Source organism: Dromiciops gliroides, chromosome 3 (assembly GCF_019393635.1).
Source record: "Dromiciops gliroides isolate mDroGli1 chromosome 3, mDroGli1.pri, whole genome shotgun sequence".
Lineage (NCBI taxonomy): Eukaryota > Metazoa > Chordata > Mammalia > Microbiotheria > Microbiotheriidae > Dromiciops > Dromiciops gliroides.
Genome location: NC_057863.1, coordinates 69475962 through 69495346, shown reverse-complemented (window position 1 = coordinate 69495346; position 19385 = coordinate 69475962). Strand labels below are relative to the sequence as shown.

General features: G+C 43.2%; 1 protein-coding gene across 2 annotated transcripts in view; it reads right to left on the bottom strand.

The window, feature by feature from the left end:
- Positions 1-19385, bottom strand: part of TMBIM1 (transmembrane BAX inhibitor motif containing 1) — an 80296-nt gene that overhangs the window by 33689 nt on the left and 27222 nt on the right. Inside the window, exon 1 of one of the 2 annotated variants that reach the window (XM_043997688.1) lies at positions 527-661. The exons of the other annotated variant lie outside the window; for it this stretch is intronic. The gene's annotated coding sequence lies outside the window, so the exon portion shown is untranslated. Of the gene's footprint in view, positions 1-526; positions 662-19385 lie in introns of those variants that run through there. 2 annotated transcript variants of the gene reach the window in all.

The window sequence follows — 19385 nt, the reverse complement described above, 5'->3', positions numbered from 1 at the left end:
CGGAAATGGGCACGTAGCGAATACACAAGAAGCTGACTGGCTAGTGTGGGGAGGTAGCACCCTAGCAGCTGGTGTTTCCCGGCCCTGAAATTGGGTCTCGAAGAAAATGAGGGATTCCAAGACGGGGAGGAAGAAGGAAGGGCCCTCCCGGACCGGGGGACGAGAGCAAATGTTTGGTGAGAGCGCAGAGTTTCGGTTCATTTGGGGGGATCGGGGAAGATCAGCAAGAAAGCCAGTGTGAGGGGTTCCTAGAGTCCATGGGGGAAAGGAAGAAGTCTGGAAAGGGAGGATAGAGCCAAGTTGCGAAGCGCTTTAATTGCCCATGAGGAGTTTATAATATTGGGTCTTAGAGGCAACAGGGAGTTTTTGGAGTCAGGGGTGACGTGATCAGACTTGAGCTTTAGGAAAATCACTTTGGCGGCTGCGTGGGGAAAAGTTGGGGGAGGGCCAGCTGGGGGGAAGCTCAGGCTGGGGGAAGCCCCATCCCACCACCCAGGCTGACCCCCGGGAAACCCCTTCCTCCTACCTGGACGCCGGCCGACGCGCGCTGCTCTCGCTGCCTCCCGGCACTCTGGCTGGGGCTAGTTTGGGATTGAGGTCTCCACTGCCCCCACCCACGGAGCCGCCCCAAGGAGGGCGGGGCCAAAGAGCCCACGCGGCTCCCCGACCTCCCTTCTCGCCACCCCCGGCCCAGCCCGGCGGTGCCGGCTCGGTCCGCAGAGGGCGCAGGGGAGCCACATGTTTGTTCCGCCAGCCCCACAGTCCTGGCCGCGCCTCCTACGGTACCAGTGGGCACCGCCGCCTCCAGCCCCCGATATGTGCCCGGGACGGCTGGGAGGAGGATGCCGGCTTTGCAGACTGCTGTCCTCCTTTGGTGATCAGCATTGTGGCCCCCACCCCCGAGCGCTCTGGCTCTCCACCCTTCTCCTTTATCCCGTCCCCCGTCCCCCCCCCCCCCCCCCGCCTCCGATTCTGTATGAAGGCTCTTCTGCTCCTTCCCCTACTTTCCAGCCCTTCAAAGCCAGCTGCTCAAAGCCTAGAGTTTTCTTCCCCGAGGCTCCATTTCCCAGCAGTGGGCTTCGTTTAGTGTGCTCTACCCCGCTCCAGGGACTTCAGCTGGGGAAGGGGGGGAGGGGGAGGGAAAGTCGGGATGGAAAGAAAGAGCAGCTTTCAGGCTGTTGCCTTTTCCGGGAAAAGCCTCTACTACTTTCCCAAACACATCCGTAAGTGTCACAGAGGAGCCATCTGCAAAGCTGCCTTCGAGTACCAACTGGGAGATACATACACATTCGGGGGGGGGGGTGTCCCTAAAATACTGGAACCACCCCATGAAACCTGTTGCGCTCTAGGATATATTTCATAAAAGATTCCCTCTCGTGAGACCTCCATGACACCAACCAAACTCAGGTGTGGGCCCTGAGGAGGAGCCTTATAATTAGGGCTTGGAATTCTCAGACCCTGGGATCTTCCCAGCAGGCTTTCTTCCCCATAACCGGAGAACCCCTGAGCACATTTTGATAGGAGTAGGGAAAAAGGAAACCGTGCTTATAGGTATCATTTCTTAGTAAAAGCTACAGTCGGCCTCTACCTATCTTCAGGCTGAGCCAGATAAAGAGGGCACCCTCTAGAGAGAGGGGCTAAGAAGGTAAAACACAAGGAAATGCTCCAACGGCTTATGCTGGTTCTCAAAGTGTTAAGTCAGAAGCCATGCAGTTGTAGTCCCAAGAGCCTCAGTTTTGGAATCAAAGAAACTCTGTTGGGAGCAAAGACAGAACTCGGAATTGTGGCGACGTGGGAAAGCAACATGAAAGGTATCTGCCCAGTACAGAGAGTGCTCAAGGCTGCCTAGTGAAGCTGCATAGAGGAAGAAGCAGAAATGGTGGGCTGAAGACCTCACCTGGGAAGCAGCCAAACACTGCTGAGTGCAGGGTGGTGGTGGTGGTGTTGGTATTTTTTTTAACTAGACACCAAGCTCACAAGTTCTATAAGCACCTTTTAAAATTCAACCTTGGTGGGGCAGCTAGGTGACGAAGTGGATAGAGCACTGGCCCTGGATTCAGGAGGACCTGAGTTCAAATTCCGCCTCAGACACTTAACACTTACTAGCTGTGTGACCCTGGGCAAGTCACTTAACCCCCATCCCCCCCCCAAAAGGTACATAATCTTTTATTGTTGCCAAATACTATGTATCCTCAATATACATAAACCAAGATACTCTTTGTTTGAACATGATAGATACATTCACATAATGCAGACATTCCCACAGAGCCCAGACCCTCTGGGCAGGACACTCAGTAAAAGATGAGAAGGCCATTTAAGAGGGGCAGCTAGGTGGTTCAGGAGGACCTGAGTTCGAATGTGACCTCAGACACTTGACACTTACTAGCCCTGTGACCCTGGGCAAGTCACTTAACCCTCATTGCCTCACAAACAAAAAAAAGGGCAATTTAGGGAGAAGAGAGATCAACTTGAGATGGTTGAGTCATACCCCCTAGAGATTTCTTGCTCTATAGGCAATCGTTTGTTTATTAATTTATCGTTCCTTCCTTCCTTCCTTCATGGAACATCCAGGGCCTGCATTCCCTTCCCCACCCTCATTTACCCACCGGGCTGGACTTCTCCCTTCTACTCTAACCATCTTGCTAACCCTCCCACCCCACTATTTCTCAGTCCTTGCAGCCTGGCCTCTGACTCCACCAAGTGACTAAAACTTTTCCCTTTTCAAGGTTTTCCTCTTTTTTGACCCCTCCACAGCTTCTGATCTGTTGATCATCCCCTCCACCTCCCTTGGTTTTGGTGACACCACCTGCTTTTGCAGCCTCTACTACCTGTCTCTGTTGCTTCTCAGATGCCTTTGCCAGCTCTAAGCAAAGCTTTGGGGTGAGAGATAACTTGTTCCTTTTGTGTGCTGGGAGGAATCAGTCAACAAGTGTTTGTAGAGTACATACTTATTGCTAGGTCCTGTTCTAAGTGCCAGGGAAACAAAGGCAAAACTCAAAATCCCCGTCCTTACATAGCTTCCATTCTAACGGGAAAGACCCCATGTAAACATTTATGTACCTACAGTATAAATACAAGGTCATCTCAGAGTAGGAAAGAGAGGGAAGATGGGTAAAGGCCACCTGTAAAAGTTGAAGTGTAAGCTGAGCTTTGAGGGTAGCCCGGCAGCAAAGGTGAGTAGGGAGACAGTTCAAGTTGTGGAGAATATCCAGTGAATATGGAATGTTGTATGTAAGGAATCACAAGTAAGCCCATGTCACTGGATGTGTGTGGAGGGGAGTAGTGTATAAAAAGACTAGAAAGATAGGAGGATACCACCTCCTAGGAAGGGCTTTAAGTGCCAATGATCCTAGAGGCAATCGAGAGCCCCTGGAGTTTGAGTAGGGGAGTGACATGGTCAAACCTGGTGTTTGTTTGTTTTTAAGAAAACCACTTTGACAAGTAGTTGGAAGATGAATTGTGTTGGAGAGACTTAAGGCAGGGAGATCAACCAGAAGGTTGTTGTAATAGTCCAGACATGAGATGCTGAAGGCCTGCACAAACCAGGGTGGTGACTGTGAGTGGATAGGAGACATAAGTGAGAAATGTAAAGGTAGAAATGGACAGGTTTCCACAAAAGACTGAATATGTGGGGTGAGAACAAATAAAGAATTGAGGATGACACTGAGGTAGCCAGCCTGATAGGCTCTGAAGAAGGTGGTGCCTTCAACAATAATAGAAAAGTTGGGTTGAAGGTACAATTTTAGGGGTAAAAATAATGATTTCTGCTTTGATCATATCGAGTTTGAGACTCCTACAGGGAATGGGTAAGTGGTACAGTGGATAGAACACTAGCCCTGAAGTCAGAAGGACCTGAGTTGAAGTGTGATCTTGGGTACTTACTAGATGTGTGATCCTGGACAAGTCACTTAATCCTGATTGCCTAAAAACAAAAAATTTTTTTTAAAAAGATGCCTATGAGACATCCAATGTGTACTGTCCAACAAGCAGTTGATGACGTGAGGCTTGATAGAGCTCAGGAGAGAGATTAGGGCTCTATACATACATCTGGGAATCATATTCATAAAGATGATAATTGAACCCATGGGATTTGAGGCCCTACACAAACACACATACGGGGCAATTCACTGGTGTGTTCCTTGCTTTATCTTTCCCTTTGCTAGTTCATGCTCATCTCTTAAGTGAAATGCTTATTGATAAAATGTTAATAACTAATTAGCCAACTCATGCCAGGTATTTGCTTTATTAGGACCTTTATAAAAATACGTGCTTATTGTTGTTCAGTCATGTTCAACTCTTTGTTGACCCCACATAGAGTTTTCTTGGCAAAGTTACTGGAGTGGTTTGCCATTTCCTTTTCCATTAGAGTAAGGCAAACAGGTTAAGTGACTTGCCCAGAGTCACACAGAAAGTTAATGTTTGAGGTCAGATTTGAATTTGAGACCTAGTACTCCATCCACTGAGCAACCTAGCTGCCTCTTAAAGTAAAAAGAGATTGCCTTAAGCCAAAAAAATGAATGTGGAGTGGTGAAGTTTAAGGCTTACCAGGGTCATGGTTTTGGTTCCTAGAAATCTCTCTTCTTCTTTTTTTTTTTTTTAAGTTTTATTGATGCCTTTAAAAAAGAAAAATCACACTTATTCCTGATATGCCTCTCCCCAGCCCATGAGCCTTTCCTTGTAACAAAGAAAACAGTTTAGCAAAACAAGAAACACATCACCTATTGAAAGAGTGGGGTAGCATGCAACATTCCATACCTATAGTCCTCTACTTCACCATCCCATTTTCTTATCCCTTCTTCTTGGAGTATCCTTTTTGGGGCTACCCCTGGCAATTGACATTCTTGATATCATCCTCTGCTCCTCACTCTTATACCACATATCCAAACAGTTGCCAAATTATATCAGTTTTGCCTTGTTATGATGAATGTATGAACCACCTGGATTTGATGGAGTTGCCTTATCATCCAAAAGGATTTTATGAAACCCTGGATTAATAGGAGCAAAATGCCCTTTGACTGAACTTCAAACTGAACCCAGATAACTAACAGATAAGTCCCTATCTGCTGACTTCTTTCCCTAGGATAGTAAGTCCCTATCTTGTAAAAAACATCTAGGTACCTTCCTCCTTGCCAAATCCCATTTTTTGGGAATCATATAATGTTATCATAGTGTTTCAGTTAAGTCAAACTATCAAACTGATTGGTATTTCCTACATTCTTGTTATAACTGAAATTGATAAACTCATTTACATTATACTCATTCTTGTCATAGTATTTGCTTTTAGGTTGATTTGTAGCATGCTAATGAAACTGATAATACCCTGTAACCAGTGAACAAAGAAACTTTATATACCCCAGAAAGAGGGAGTCTTTGAGCTCCTTCTTTGGAAGGGGTCTCTGCATGATTCATGCCTGCTTGTTCATGGAACAAATAAACCGGTACTATGTTTTTCCTGTCTGTCTCTGGTCTGGTTTTTCCTGTAGGAGACATTATGAAAATAATTTCTCTGATCTGTTTTTTTCTATAGGAGACAGGCATAAAAGCAAAAATCGACAGCCTTTACCATGTCTCTCCCACCTGTTCCCTTCTCTGTCTTCATACAACTTCTTCCATTTCTTGTTCAAGTCCTTCTTAGCTCCAACCTGGACTATTGCAATAACTTCCTAATTAACCTCTAAGTCTTGTCTTCCCCTTTCCAAACCATCTTCATCATAGCTGCTGAAGTGGAGTGGGTCATTCATGTCTAACCACATCACTAACTGTGCTTAAGAAACTCCACTGGCTCCCTTTTGATGCTAGGATCAAATATTTCATCTTTTCATTCCCTTTAAAAATTTTTTGTATGTTATATAATGTACATAACAATTTCCTCAATAGTATATTTAAATGCAATTTATAAATAAGTATATTATCCCTATCTCCTCTTTCTATATTTAAAAATTTGGAATTCATGCTCAAAGGTTTTTTGTTTGGTTTTAGTTTTTTTGGCAGGGCAATGAGGGTTAAGTGACTTGCCCAGGGTCACACAGCTAGTAAGTGTCAAGTGTCTGAGGCCGGATTTGAATTCAGGTCCTCCTGAATCCTGGGCAGGTGCTTTATCCACTGTGCTACCTAGCTGCCCCTGGTTTGGTTTTGGTTTTTTTGTTTTTTAATGAAAAACTATAGAACTTGAAAAAGTTTGGAGACTTATTGTATTCCATTGACTCCAGATCTCAATTCCTCTGCTTTTAAATAATTCAGAGGCCAGTCCATTCTCTCTGCCCATTTTTAATGGATCTTTTGGGGGGTGGGTGAGGCAATGGGGGTTAAGTGACTTGCCCAAGGTCACACAGCTAGTGTTAAGTGTCTGAGGCCAGATTTGAACTCAGGTCCTCCTGAATCCAGGGCTGGTGCTCTATCCACTGCACCACCTTGCTGCCCCAATGGATCTTTTATGTGCAAGTTTGACAAAGTCTCAAAGAGTCACACCTTTACATCTCAACTTGTCTGTTCTTGGCTGCTTCCATCCGGTCATTTCTTTGAGCCCATGGGGGGTGGGGCCTCCATTCATCAGGCTTGTCCTCATCGACTTCCTCCTCTCCTCTGGAGCTTTCTCCCTGCTGCCTTCTCCATCCCACCCTCTCCAGCCAATGGGTCACTAGGAAACTAACTTTAGAAGAGCAGGTTTTAGTGCTATCAGGTCTCCTTTGGAGCTGCTGCCTATCAGGAAGTTTCTTCCATTAAGGGAGGCCTAGGTTTCAATTCTGTTCACCAGTTTGTGCTATGCCAATATTGACTAAGGATCATTACATTGCCCTTCACACATTCCTGTGAAATATAAACACATTAGTTATCCTAGCAAGCTGTTCTAAGCCTCGAGACCTCAGTTCAAACAAAGTAGTCCTTTAATTGGCTGGGAAAGGGTAAACAGGACTGACTTAATGAGTTTGCTAATGAATTTACTTGGGGGGATCATATATTTGCAGCTAACACAAGTTCTATCTGGCTCCTTCTCTTCCATCTCCTGACGTCAGTGGCTGGGCCTGCCCCCCTAGCTTTGCCCTATTACCTCAATCCAACAAATTCTGTTTGCTTTAATGCAGGAGTTTTCTGAGTCAGTCAATGACTATTGACTCCTCCCTCTTCTTTTTGTTCACTGGACTTTTGGTCTCCCTTTCCCTTCCTATCAAATTTCATTCCAACCTCCCAATTCTGGGAGTCTTTCCTCCGAGTCAGGAAATGTTTTTATTACTCCTGATGACTAGTCAACCATATTTTTTCTTGTTCTTTTGTCCAACCAAAATGGAGGCAGGGTGGTTCTCTGATCCCACAAGAGTTTCCTTTCTATGTGTCATTGATTCGGTGTCACCCTTGGCACAGAGAGGCCCCTTTCCCCAGGAGTAGCTTCAGTTTGGGGCTCGGCTAGGCCTGTGTTCAATACTGGGTGAACCTGGCCTGGAAGAGAGGAAAGTTAGGTTCGTCTCATGATTTCTGGCTTATTGTGCCCCCAACTCTTATTTTTCTTTCTTTCTTTTCCTCCTCCTCCTCCTCCTCCTCCTCATTCTTCTTCTTCTTCTTCTTCTTCTTCTTCTTCTTCTTCTTCTTCTTCTTCTTCTTCTTCTTCTTCTTCTTCTTCTTCTTCTTCTTCTTCTTCTTCTTCTTCTTCTTCTTCTTCTTCTTCTTCTTCTTCTTCTTCTTCTTCTTCTTCTTCTTCTTCTTCTTCTTCTTCTTCTTCTTCTTCTTCTTCTTCTTCTTCTTCTTCTTCTTCTTCGGTGAAGCAATTGGGATTAAGTGACTTGCCCAGGGTCACACAGCTAGCAAGCATCAAGTGTCTGAGGTCATATTTGAACTCAGGTCCTCCTGACTCCACTGCACCACCTAGCTGTTCCCACCCCAACTCTTTAAAGCCAAGTATGATTCATGTCTAGGGTTTCCCCTAAAAGGAAAATTATATAAGGACCCAGTAGTCTCAAAGGTAGCTTCCAGGTCTAAAAAACCAAAAACAAACCTATGTCCCTTCTAGAAAATATGTACTTGTAGATATTAGGTTTCAGACAACTAATAATTTTCACCACACACAGAGAAAATGCTTAAAATACAAACATCTCGTCATCACTGGGCATTAAGAATGCTTAAAATATAAAGCAATAACTTGTCCCATTAGAGACCTTTTCCCCTCTAAGACAATCCCTTAATTTATCCTTTGTGTATCTTGGATGTAATATATATGCATGCAAATGTTGTCTCCCCTATTGGACTTTGACCTCCTGGGGTCAGGGATTGTCCTTTGCCTTTCTTTGTATTCCCAGGTCTAAGCACAATGCCTGGCACATAGTAGGTGCCTAATAAATTCTAGTTGACTGATCATACCCATTTTACTCTTCTGGGAGGTAAAAATAATTCTCCAGGGTTGTGGGACATTTTCATATTCACCACTGATCTTCACTTTCTGATCAAGTGACAAGTTCAGGTCGCATGGAAAATTAGGACATGGCTTGGGGTTTCTGTGTCTTTACAGCCAAGGTATGCTTCTATCATCCTGACACGGCCACCAAAAAAGGCCAATGTAATCTTGGGGTGCATTAGGAGGGACATAGCTTCCAGTCCCACTGTATTCTGTCCTTATCAGACCCCACCTAAAGTATCATGGTCAGGTCTGGATACCAGGGTTTAAGAAGCACATTGATAAACTAGAGAGTGTGAGGAAGGCAGCCAGAGCTCATAGTATATGGAGGTTGGTTGAAGGAACTACTACTACTACTTCTGCTGCTGCTGCTAATACTACTACTACTTTTTTTTTTTTTTAGTGAGGCAATTGGGGTTAAGTGACTTGCCCAGGGTCACACAGCTAGTAAGTGTTAAGTGTCTGAGGCCGGATTTGAACTCAGGTACTCCTGACTCCAGGGCCGGTGCTCTATCCACTGCGCCACCTAGCTGCCCCACTACTACTACTTCTTGTGGTGCTGCTGCTACTACTACTACTTCTGCTGCTAATACTACTACGACTTCTTGTGCTGCTAATACTACTACTACTACTACCACCACCACCACCACCACCTAACACTTATGTAGTGCCTACTATGTGCCAGTCACTATACTAGGTTACAGTTATTATTTCTTTGATCCTCAACAACTCTGACAGGTAAGTGCTATTATTATCATCCCCATTTTACAGATAAGAAAACAGATAAACCGAGGTTCAGGTGAGTTGCCCAAGATCACACATCTAGTAAGTATCTGAGATAATTTTTTTTTTCAGGGCAATGAGGATTAAGTGACTTGCCCAGGGTCACACAGCTAGTAAGTATCAAGCGTAAGGCCAGATTTGAACTCAGGTCCTCCTGAATCCAGGGCCGGTGCTTTATCCACTGCGCCACCTAGCGGCCCCCATCTGAGATCGTATTTGAACTCAGGTCTTCTTGACTCCAGACCTAGGGCTCTGTGCATTATGTTACCCCGCCCCCCCACACACACACACACTGCCCAAATTGCATCACATCATTTCATTGCTCAGTGTTCACTTCTGTTTGGCTCAAACCCTTGAATTAGACCAGGTAACACAACGTGGTAGAGTCAAAAGTGTGGTGGATTTGGAACCAGAGAGGCTGGGTTCCGATTCTGCTGTTATTTACTAGCTGTGTGACCCTGGGCAAATTACTCATCCTTCTGGGCTCCGATCTCTTAATCTGTAGAAAATGAGGAGGATTAGACTAGATGATCTCTGAGGTCACTTCCACCTCTAAATCTGTGAGCCCATGATCTAGATGCCATTGAGTAGTAATCGTGCTAACCTTAGACTGACTATGAGTCAGAACTGGTTACACAGTTTTGAGAAGACTGTGAGATCATTTTCCCATTATAGCCAGCTCTGCCCAGACTCTTGTCAGGGTCCTACGTGCAATTCTGAGCTGGATTGCTAAAGAGCAGAGGAGGAGATGGAGAGGAGGCTCAATGGAGAAATGAGGCAGATAAGATTAAAAGAACTGGGCTGGTTAGGTCACGAAAGAGACAGTTGAAAGGGAGCCTCCATTCTTAAGAATGAACTCCTCTCCCTTCTCTGTTAATCTCATTCTAATCAACCAGTCCATTCCTTCCTTCTCTGAATGTCTAGTGTTTGATTTTCTGACATTTCCTATATGATTTTTCTGAAAATTCACTTTCCATTTATGTAAAGCGTCTTAGAAACCTGGGAGGCTTGTTTCTGGCCACTGAAGCATAATTAAGGCAGTAATTTTGAATGAAAGGTTTGTCTTTGTTTTTGTTTTTTTCCACCCCACCCCCCTCCCTTTTATTTGCATGAGGCAGCTACAGAATTGCAGACTAAGGAGAAACTAGGGCACCTGGGATCCATATAACGCTTGTGGGCTCAGTACCAGGGCCACAGTAAGCTAATCCTTCACGTGCCCTGTCTATATATAGGTTCTTTCTCTATGTATATGTCTTTTTTTCTATATCATACTAGTGCATATCAACTCTTTCTGCAAGTGGTACATTATTTTTGTGAGTCTATGCCAGGTTTATGGGGGAGATGGTCTATTGATACTTCTTTTTTTTTTGGTGGGGCAATGAGGGTTAAGTGACTTACCCAGGGTCACACAGCTTAGTAAGTGTCAAGTGTCTGAGGCTGAATTTGAACTCAGGTCTTCCTGAATTCAGGGCCAGTGTTCTATCCACTGTGCCACCTAGCTGCCCCCTATTGATACTTCTTATTCTTCCTTTTGTTAAATGTTTTTGCTTTGAACTAATAGTGTCCTCTGTCTGAAAAGTAAAAGTAAACACATTGGTGGGAGCTCAGGACCTATCAAGTCTTTTCTTCTTCTTCTTTTTTTGGTGAGGCAATTGGGGTTAAGTGACATGTCCAGGGTCACACAGCTAGTAAGTGTCAAGTGTCCGAGGTCAGATTTGAACTTAAGCCCTCCTAAATCCAGGACCAGTGCTTTATCCACGGTGCCACCTAGCTGCCCCTTATCAAGTCTTTTCTAGTGGATGTAGAATACCAAATACCTCAAACCAGAGTCATTTTTGTTGTTTTGTTTGGTTGTTTTTTTTTTGGGGGGGGCACCTGAATGAGAAGGGAATATAATTCCTATTCATTTAAATATCATCCATAGTACTGGATTTGGAGGATGGGGCCCCAATACTGAATTCAAATCTGAGCTCTGCTACTTATTATTTTTGTGGCCCCTGGGAAGTCAACTAATCTCTGAACCTTCCTTTCCTTCTCTGTAAAATGAGGAGATGGGACCAGATGGCATCTGAGGTCCCTTCCGATGATATCTAGTTAAATCTATGATTTCCAGGTGCTACAAATGTGTATTTTTTTTTTTTTTGGTGGGGCAATGGGGGTTAAGTGACTTGCCCAGCGTCAAGTGTCTGAGTTCAGATTTGAACTCAGGTCCTCCTGAATCCAGGGCTGGTGCTTTATCCACTGCACCACCTATTTTATCTTTCCAATTGAACTACGGCCCTTGAGGGCAGATATTCACCAACCTCTTTCCAGAAAAGTAGCTTTTCATTTAACCAAGACTTACAGAATGTTGATGGATGGTTGAGAGACTAGTGGTTCTATCTTTATTGAAGCAAATTTGGCAGATTTGGGACCAGTGAGGTTCTTTTTTAACCAATGAAGGTCAGCCAGTTCCCTGCAATTTATGGTCTTAGAGAGTTGCTTTGGTGCACTAAAGACACCTAAAGGATCACACTTACCCAGTGTTATACAACCAGTATGTGTAAAAGGCAGAACTTGAATCCAGCTCTCTATTCTATTAAGCTGCCTCTCCAGAGGCAGGATATGAGAAAGAATTCTATGATTTTGAAGGGTTTGGGAGTCTTCTGGTACTGATGACTGATGGAAAGGAAGGGCCCTGTCGAGAGAAGAGGGAGTCTAGTTGGAAGTCACAAGAAGCTGGCATCCAGGACAAAATTAGCTGTTAGCAATTCCCAGAAAGCATCAGCAGAGGTCAGGATTCAACCACTTTAGCTCGACAATCTCGGCACTCTAATCAGAGAACTGGCAAAGTTCTGGATGATTAATAATAATGATGAAGATTAGTAATCATGTAATACTTTTATGGTTTGCGAAGAGCTTTCCCAAACAAAAACCCAAAAGGACCACTTTGGCTCAGTTATCTGAATGTTTGGGGGCAAAATCTTTTCTATTCTTGTCAAATTATGTGACCTTCCCATGATTCCAAATATTGAGAGAATTCCTGCCTCAGAGACTTTGTTTATGCTCTTCCTCTCTACCCTGCAGCCCTATGTCTGACCCCCACTGCCCTTCAACCCCTTCCTCCACGCATTTTTACCAGCTGTCCCCCAAGCCTGGAATTTTTTCCCTGTTCATCTCCACTTCCTGGCATCGCTGGATTCCTTTAAGTCTCAGCTAAAATTTTACTTTCCATAAGAAGCCTTTCCTGATTCCCCCCCACACACACACTTAATGCTAGTGCCTTCCCTCTGATATTATCTCCAGTTTATCTTGTATATAGGTTATTTATGTTTTGTTGTTTAGTCGTTTTTTCCATCATTTCTGACTCTTCATGACTCCATTTCAGGTTTTCTTGGCAAAGATACTAGACTGATTTGCCATTTCTTTCTTTCTTTCTTGTGTGTGTGTGTGTGTGTGTGTGTGTGTGTGTGTGTGTGTGTGTGTGTGTGTGTGTGTGTGAAGCAATTAGGGTCGTATCTGAGGTCAGATTTGAACTCAGGTCCTCCTGACTCCAGGGCCAGTGCTCTATCCACTGTGCATCTAGCTACCCTCATTTCTTTCTTCACTTTACAGATGAAGAAACTGAGGCAAACACTGACTTGCCCAGGGTCACAAAGATAGTAAGTATCTGAGGTCAGATGTGAATTCATGAAGATGAATCTTCCTGACTCCAGGCCCCTCACTCTGTGCACTATGGTGCCACCTAGTGCCCTTTATTTATACATAGTTGTTTGAATATTGTCTCCACCTATTAGACCATTAGCCCCTTGAGAGCAGGGACTGTTTTTTGCCCTTCATTGTATCCCCAGCATTTAGCACAGTGGAACATAGTAGGTGCTTAATAAGTACTTATTGATTTGATTTCCAAGGCTTCAAGTTCAGCAATTAAGTTGAATTAAGCAAACTAAGCAGAAAAACCAACAAGCATTTATCAGAGCCTATGTCCCTGGCACTGCAGGACTTACAAAGACATATGAAACAGTTCCTGCCCTCCAATAATACCTTGCTGTCTTTGGGGCAGCCAATATGAATATAACCTACCTCCTTTCCTGAAGTTTTCCCAAGCTACTCAGTTCATAGTTATTCCTTTACCACTCAGCTATCTCTTCTCTTTAAAAAAAATATGGATTTTATTGATATTATTTGATATCTTTGATATATATTATTTGATATCTTTTGTTTTTACATCATATTCATTTCTGAATATATTCCTTCCTTACCCATCCAACCATCCCTTGTAACAACAAAACTCAACAGTTTAGCAGACAGAACCAAGATATTAAAGAAATCTGACATTATGTGCAGCATTCCACATCCATAGTCCCCCACCTCTGTAAAGAAGGGAAAAAAGTCTATTTTCTCACCTCTTTTTTCAGGAGAGACACTTGGCCATTATTATTATATGTCAATAATGACACTGCCAATTGTGAACAACTTTCCTATTTTCCTATTTTTTTGTATTGATACTTAATTCATTTCACTTAGGTCTCATCTCTATAGCTATACGTCTTTAAAGACAGAACAGGGGAGATTTCCTGTTTCATACTTTTATAATAATGGCTATAATATAACAGTTATAATATTTATAATTATATTTATTTGTTACTTGGTCATTTCAGTTGTATCTGTCTCTTTGTGACCCCATTTGGGGTTTTCTTTTTGTTTTGTTTTTGTTGGGGGGGGGGTTGCGGGGCAATGGGGGTTAATTGACTTGCCCAGGGTCATACAGCTAGTAAGTGTCAGAGACTGGATTTGAACTCAGATACTCCTGAATCCAGTGCCAGTGCTCTATCCACTGCACCACCTAGCTGCCCCCTGGGGTTTTCTTAGCAAATATATTGGAGTGGTTTGCCATTTCCTTCTCCAAATTATATTTATTATAATATAATAAATTATTATAATATTTTATCATAATAATTGTAATAGCTGGTACTTTAAATAATGATGATGATAGGCAGTATTTCTATCCCACTTCAAGATTTGCAAAAAACTTAACTTATGTTTTGCATGACTTCACACATACACTAGATTTCATATTGCTTGCCTTCTCAGTGGTGGTGGGGGGCACAGAGGTGGGAAGGAGGAAGAGAATTTGGAACTCAAAATTTTTTTTAAAACTAATGTTAATTTTTTTAAATGCAATTAATGAGTGGTTGATAAAATAATTAATTAAAATAAAAACAACTTTATGGGGGGGGGGGCAGCTATGTGGCTCAGTGTATAAAGCACCAGCCCTGGATTCAGGAAGACCTGAGTTCAAATGCAGCCTCAGACACTTGGCACTTACTAGCTGTGTGACCCTGGGCAAGTCACTTAACCCTCATTGCCGCCCCCCCCCAAAAAAAGAACTTTATTTTTTCTCATTTGATACTTACAACAACCTTATGAGATAGGTACTCCAGATTCTGTACATTTTTAAAAATAAAGTACCTCCGTCCACTGTAGTACTCCCAGGCCAAGATGGCTCTCTTCTTTCATTTAAGCAGCTCTAGAAAGCTCATCTCCTTCACGAAATCGTCTTTATTGTCATCATCATCATCTCCATTATTAACAGTTTCTTAACACTACCTCAGTTCCTCCTTTCAGCGCTTCTTTCCCAGACTATTACAGTAGTCTCCTAATTGGTGTCCTAATCTCAAGCCTCTTTCCATTCCAATCCATCTTCCACTCAGCTGCCAGAGTCATCTTCCTAAAGCACAGTTGTTACTCATCAGTACCTCTACATTACCCCTGGGGTCAGATAGAAATTCCTCCATTTCCCATTTAAAGCATTTCATCATCCGGCTTTGACCTTTCTTTCTACACTGATTTCACATTAGTCTTCCCTTCACACCAGCCAAACTGGGCTACTCCATGTTCCCCATGTTGGATATTCCATTTCCCACTTCCATGCTTTTGCCTACTGTCCCCCGTGCCTACAGTCCTCTCCCTTCTCACCTCTGATTCTTGGAATCCCAAGATTCAGCTCGTGAACGACCTTCAGCATGAGGCTTTTCCTGATTTCTCTAGCTGTCAGTGCACCTTTTGCACCAAATCACTTTCTATCTATTTTGCATTGACTTATGTATGGCCATGTTATTTCCTCTCAGTAGAACAGAAACTCCTTGAAGAAAAAGTCTGTTTCGTGAATACTTTTGAATTTCCAGCAACTGCCGCAATGCTTGGCAAATAGAAGGCTTAACTAACGATGCTGGAATTGAATTAAATTGAATTATTTCTGTGCACTAGGCACTACCCTCAGTGTTTGGGAAAAACGCAAAGCTCTAAAACATGGTCCCTGCTGTTGCTTCCTGACCCTCCCTTACCACCAGGGCCTTCTGGGAACAGGAGTAATGGAGAGGAAATCTGGATTTATCTCAGCTTGGCATACGTTCAGTCTGTGTGTACTTGGCAGGTATCCGAGGTAACACTGTCAGAACAGCCCCTACCAGTCATGTCCTGCTTTTCATTAAGCAGAACAGGAGTAGTTTGTAATTCTTCCCACCAGGTGGGGCACTACTCCAGCCACTACACCATTTGAGGTTGCTTTGAAAAATGCACAAAACAATCTCTTACCCATTCTTCCCAACCCCATGAGGCTGCAGGCTTCAAAGAGCTGGACAAAGAGGACTGGGTTCTGAATTTGTTCAGGGGAAACGGTTCTTGCTTTGGGGTCCATGAACCTGTTGTTGGTTTTTGGATTTTTTTGTTTGTTTTTTTAAATAAAAGTATTTTAGTATTTTCCAGTTACATGTAAGGATAGTTTTCAACATTTGTTTTCATAGGGTTTTAAGTTCCAATTTTTTCTCCCATCCTCCTTTCCCTCCCTCCTCCCCAAGATGGAAAGCAATCTGATATAGGTTATATATGAACAATCACATTAAACATATTTCTGCATGAGTCATATTGTGAAAGAAGAATCAGAGCCCAGGGGAAATACCTCAAAAAAAGAAGGGGGAAAAACAGCCCAAAAGTAGAAACAGTATGGTTCAATCTGCATTCATAATCCACAGTTGTTGTTTTTCTGAATGTTGAGAACATTTTCTATCCTGAGTTCTTTGAAATTGTTTTGGATCATTGCACTGCTGAGAAGAGCCAAGTCTATCACCATTGTTCATCACACAATGTTGCTGTTACTGGGTACAGTGTTCTCCTGGTTCTGCTCCTCTCAGTCAGCATTAGTTCATGTAAGTCCTTCCAGGTTTCTCTGAACTCCTCCTGCTCATAGTTTCTTACAGCACAATAGTATTCCATAACATTCATATACCACAACTTGTTTAGCCATTTCCCTTTTGATGGGCATTCCCTTGATTTCCAATTCTTTGCCACCACAAAGAGAGCTGCTATAAATATTTTTTGTACATGTGGGTCCTTTTCCCTTTTCTATGATCTCTTTGGGATCTCACTGATCAAAAGGGTATGATCAGTCCCATAGCCCTTTGGGCATAGCATGAACCTGTTTTTGAAAATATTTTGATAACTGTGTTTTCAGTATGATTGATTTCCTTTTTTAATCCTATATGTTTTATTTTATTTACTTAAAAACATCGGAACAGGGGTCCATAGGCTTCACCAGACTGCCATAGGGGTCCACAGGGCAAAAAAAAAAAAGGTAAAGAACCTCTTTGCCAGGGAATGAAATATAGAGCATTGCTCTATAAAATAAAGGATTTAGAATCTGTGGTTCACCACACCTCCACAATACATGTGGGGAATTTCCCAGCTTGATTTCTATCCTTTCTATACATAGGCAATCCACCTTCTATGGCCACATAGTTTAGTAAACAGTAGGATTGGGAAGAAAACTATTAGTACTTCTCACCTGGAGCACTTTGTCTATTGGTCTCGAACCTCCCCCCCACCCCCAAAACTACCTCCTCCATAAATCTCCCTAGGTGGAGAGGGGAGGGAGAGGAAGAGCTCTGAAATCCCAGAAATATCAAGAGAAAGGGACTGGATTCTGAGACCTGCTAGAGTTGACTACAAATAAAAGAGAAATAACTGAAGTACCAGTGGGTGAGATATGTGTCATGCTTCTCCCCAGATCTTGAGGTTTTTAGAAGCTGCCTTTCTCACATCCCATATTCACTTCTTTGCTCACTGCTCCACTGTTTGCTCTGTCTGGTTTTCTAGACCTAGCTCCTCCTTTATTTTTGGTGGGACAATGAGGGTAAAGTGACTTTCGCAGGGTCACACAGCTAGTAAGTGTCAAGTGTCTGAAGCCGGATTTGAACTCAGGTCCTCATGAATCCAGGGCCAGTGCTTTATCCACTGTGCCACCTAGCTGCCCCTAGACCTATCTCCTTTGACTACCATGGTTCCATCACAATAACAGCAAGTTAAAGCTACTGCCAGGACTGTCCCCAACTCCATTCCTCCATTTTGTTTTGCACAACAGTACAAAACAAAACCCCCAGCAATTTCTGCTTTTGTTTCCCAAGCCTAGCTGACTAGGAAAAAAAAAACAACTTCAACTGGAACAGGAAAGAGTGGAACTAAGATAGCAGAGAAAAGGGAGGAGCTCACCTGAGCTCTCCCAAATTCCTTTCCAAACAATGTTAAATAACACCTCAAAATGAATTCCAGAGAGGCAGACCTCACAAAAGGAAAAAGTGAGATAGTTTTCCAGGCCAAGACAATTTAGGTCCTCAGGAAAGGTCTGTTGCACCAGGGCGAGAGTGGAACGCAGTCCAGCACACCGGCAGTAAGCCTTGGGGGTGACTGAATCAGCGGTGGCAGCAGCAGCTCACTGAACTTTCAGCCCACAGATGGTAGGGGGTTAGACAACTGGTCAGAAAGAGGTTACAGGGGTCCCTGTGCTGGCCCTGGGTGCAGGACTCTGTTGCATTGCCCATACCCAAATCTAGGTCAATGTCCTGGATCCCAGAAGGAACAGTAGCATACCAAAGCTTGAAGTTGCAGGGAGCCAGGACCCTGGTCACAGTTCCAGGGTGAAAAGAGGGCTTGTGGTCACTCACAGATCAGAGCACAGGCCAGGAGAGTAGTAAACACATCTTTCCTTAGATTATACCACCTTAGACTAACTGAAAACTTAGAGCCCCCTCCCCAAAACCAACTCGAAAACAGTTGCACAAAAAACCTGAAGCTTGGGACAGTGCCCCGTTCACCCCAGGAACAGAACCCAACTTTAAGATAAAATTAAAAATTAAGAAATAGGCTGGGAAAATGAGTAAACAACAACAAAAAGAATCTGACCATAGAAAGTTACTATGATGATAGTGAATATCAAAACACAAACTCAGAAGAAGAGAACAAAATCAAAACTGCCACATCCAAAGAAAAAGGTACATTGGTCTCAGGCCCCAAAAGAATTCCTGGAATATCATAGCCAAATTTCAGAGTTCCCAGACCAAGGAGAAAAGCTTGTAAGTAGTCAGAAAGAAACAATTCAAATATCATGGAGTCAAAGTCAGGATAACATAAGATGTAGTAGCTTCTACATTAAACAATCAGAGGACTTGTAACATGATATTGCAGAAGGCAAAGGAGCTAGTATTACAACCAAGAATTACCTACCCAGTAAAACTGAGTATAATCCTTGAGAGGGAAAAATGGATAGTCAATGAAATAGAGGAGTTTCAAGTATTCCTGATGAAAAGATTAGAATAGAACGGAAACAGAACAGAACAGCTGAACAGAAAATTTGACTTCCAAATACCACACTCAAGAAAAGCATTAAAAGGTAAACAAGAAAGAGAAAACATAAGGGATTCTATAAAGTTAAACTGTTTACATTCCTACATGGGAAGATGATACTTTTAACTCCTATGAACTTTATTATTATTAAGCCAGTTAGAAGGCGTATGCATATGAAAAGATGATATATAAAAATAAAATTGGGGGGGGGCAGCTAGGTGGCGCAGTAGATAGAGCACCGGCCCTGGAGTCAGGAGTACCTGAGTTCAAATCCGGCCTCAGACACTTAACACTTACTAGCTGTGTGACCCTGGGCAAGTCACTTAACCCCAATTGCCTTACCAAAAAATAAAATAAAATAAAATTAGGGGATGAGAAAGAGGATGTGCTGAGAGAAGGGGAAAGGGAGAGATAGAATGTAGTAAATTATCTTGGACAAAAACGAAGCACAAAAGAGCTTTTACAGTGGAGGGGAAGATGGGGGAGGTAGAGGGAAGCATTTGAACCTTACTCTCATCAGAATTGGTTCAAAGAGGAAATAACACACATTCAGTTGGGTATA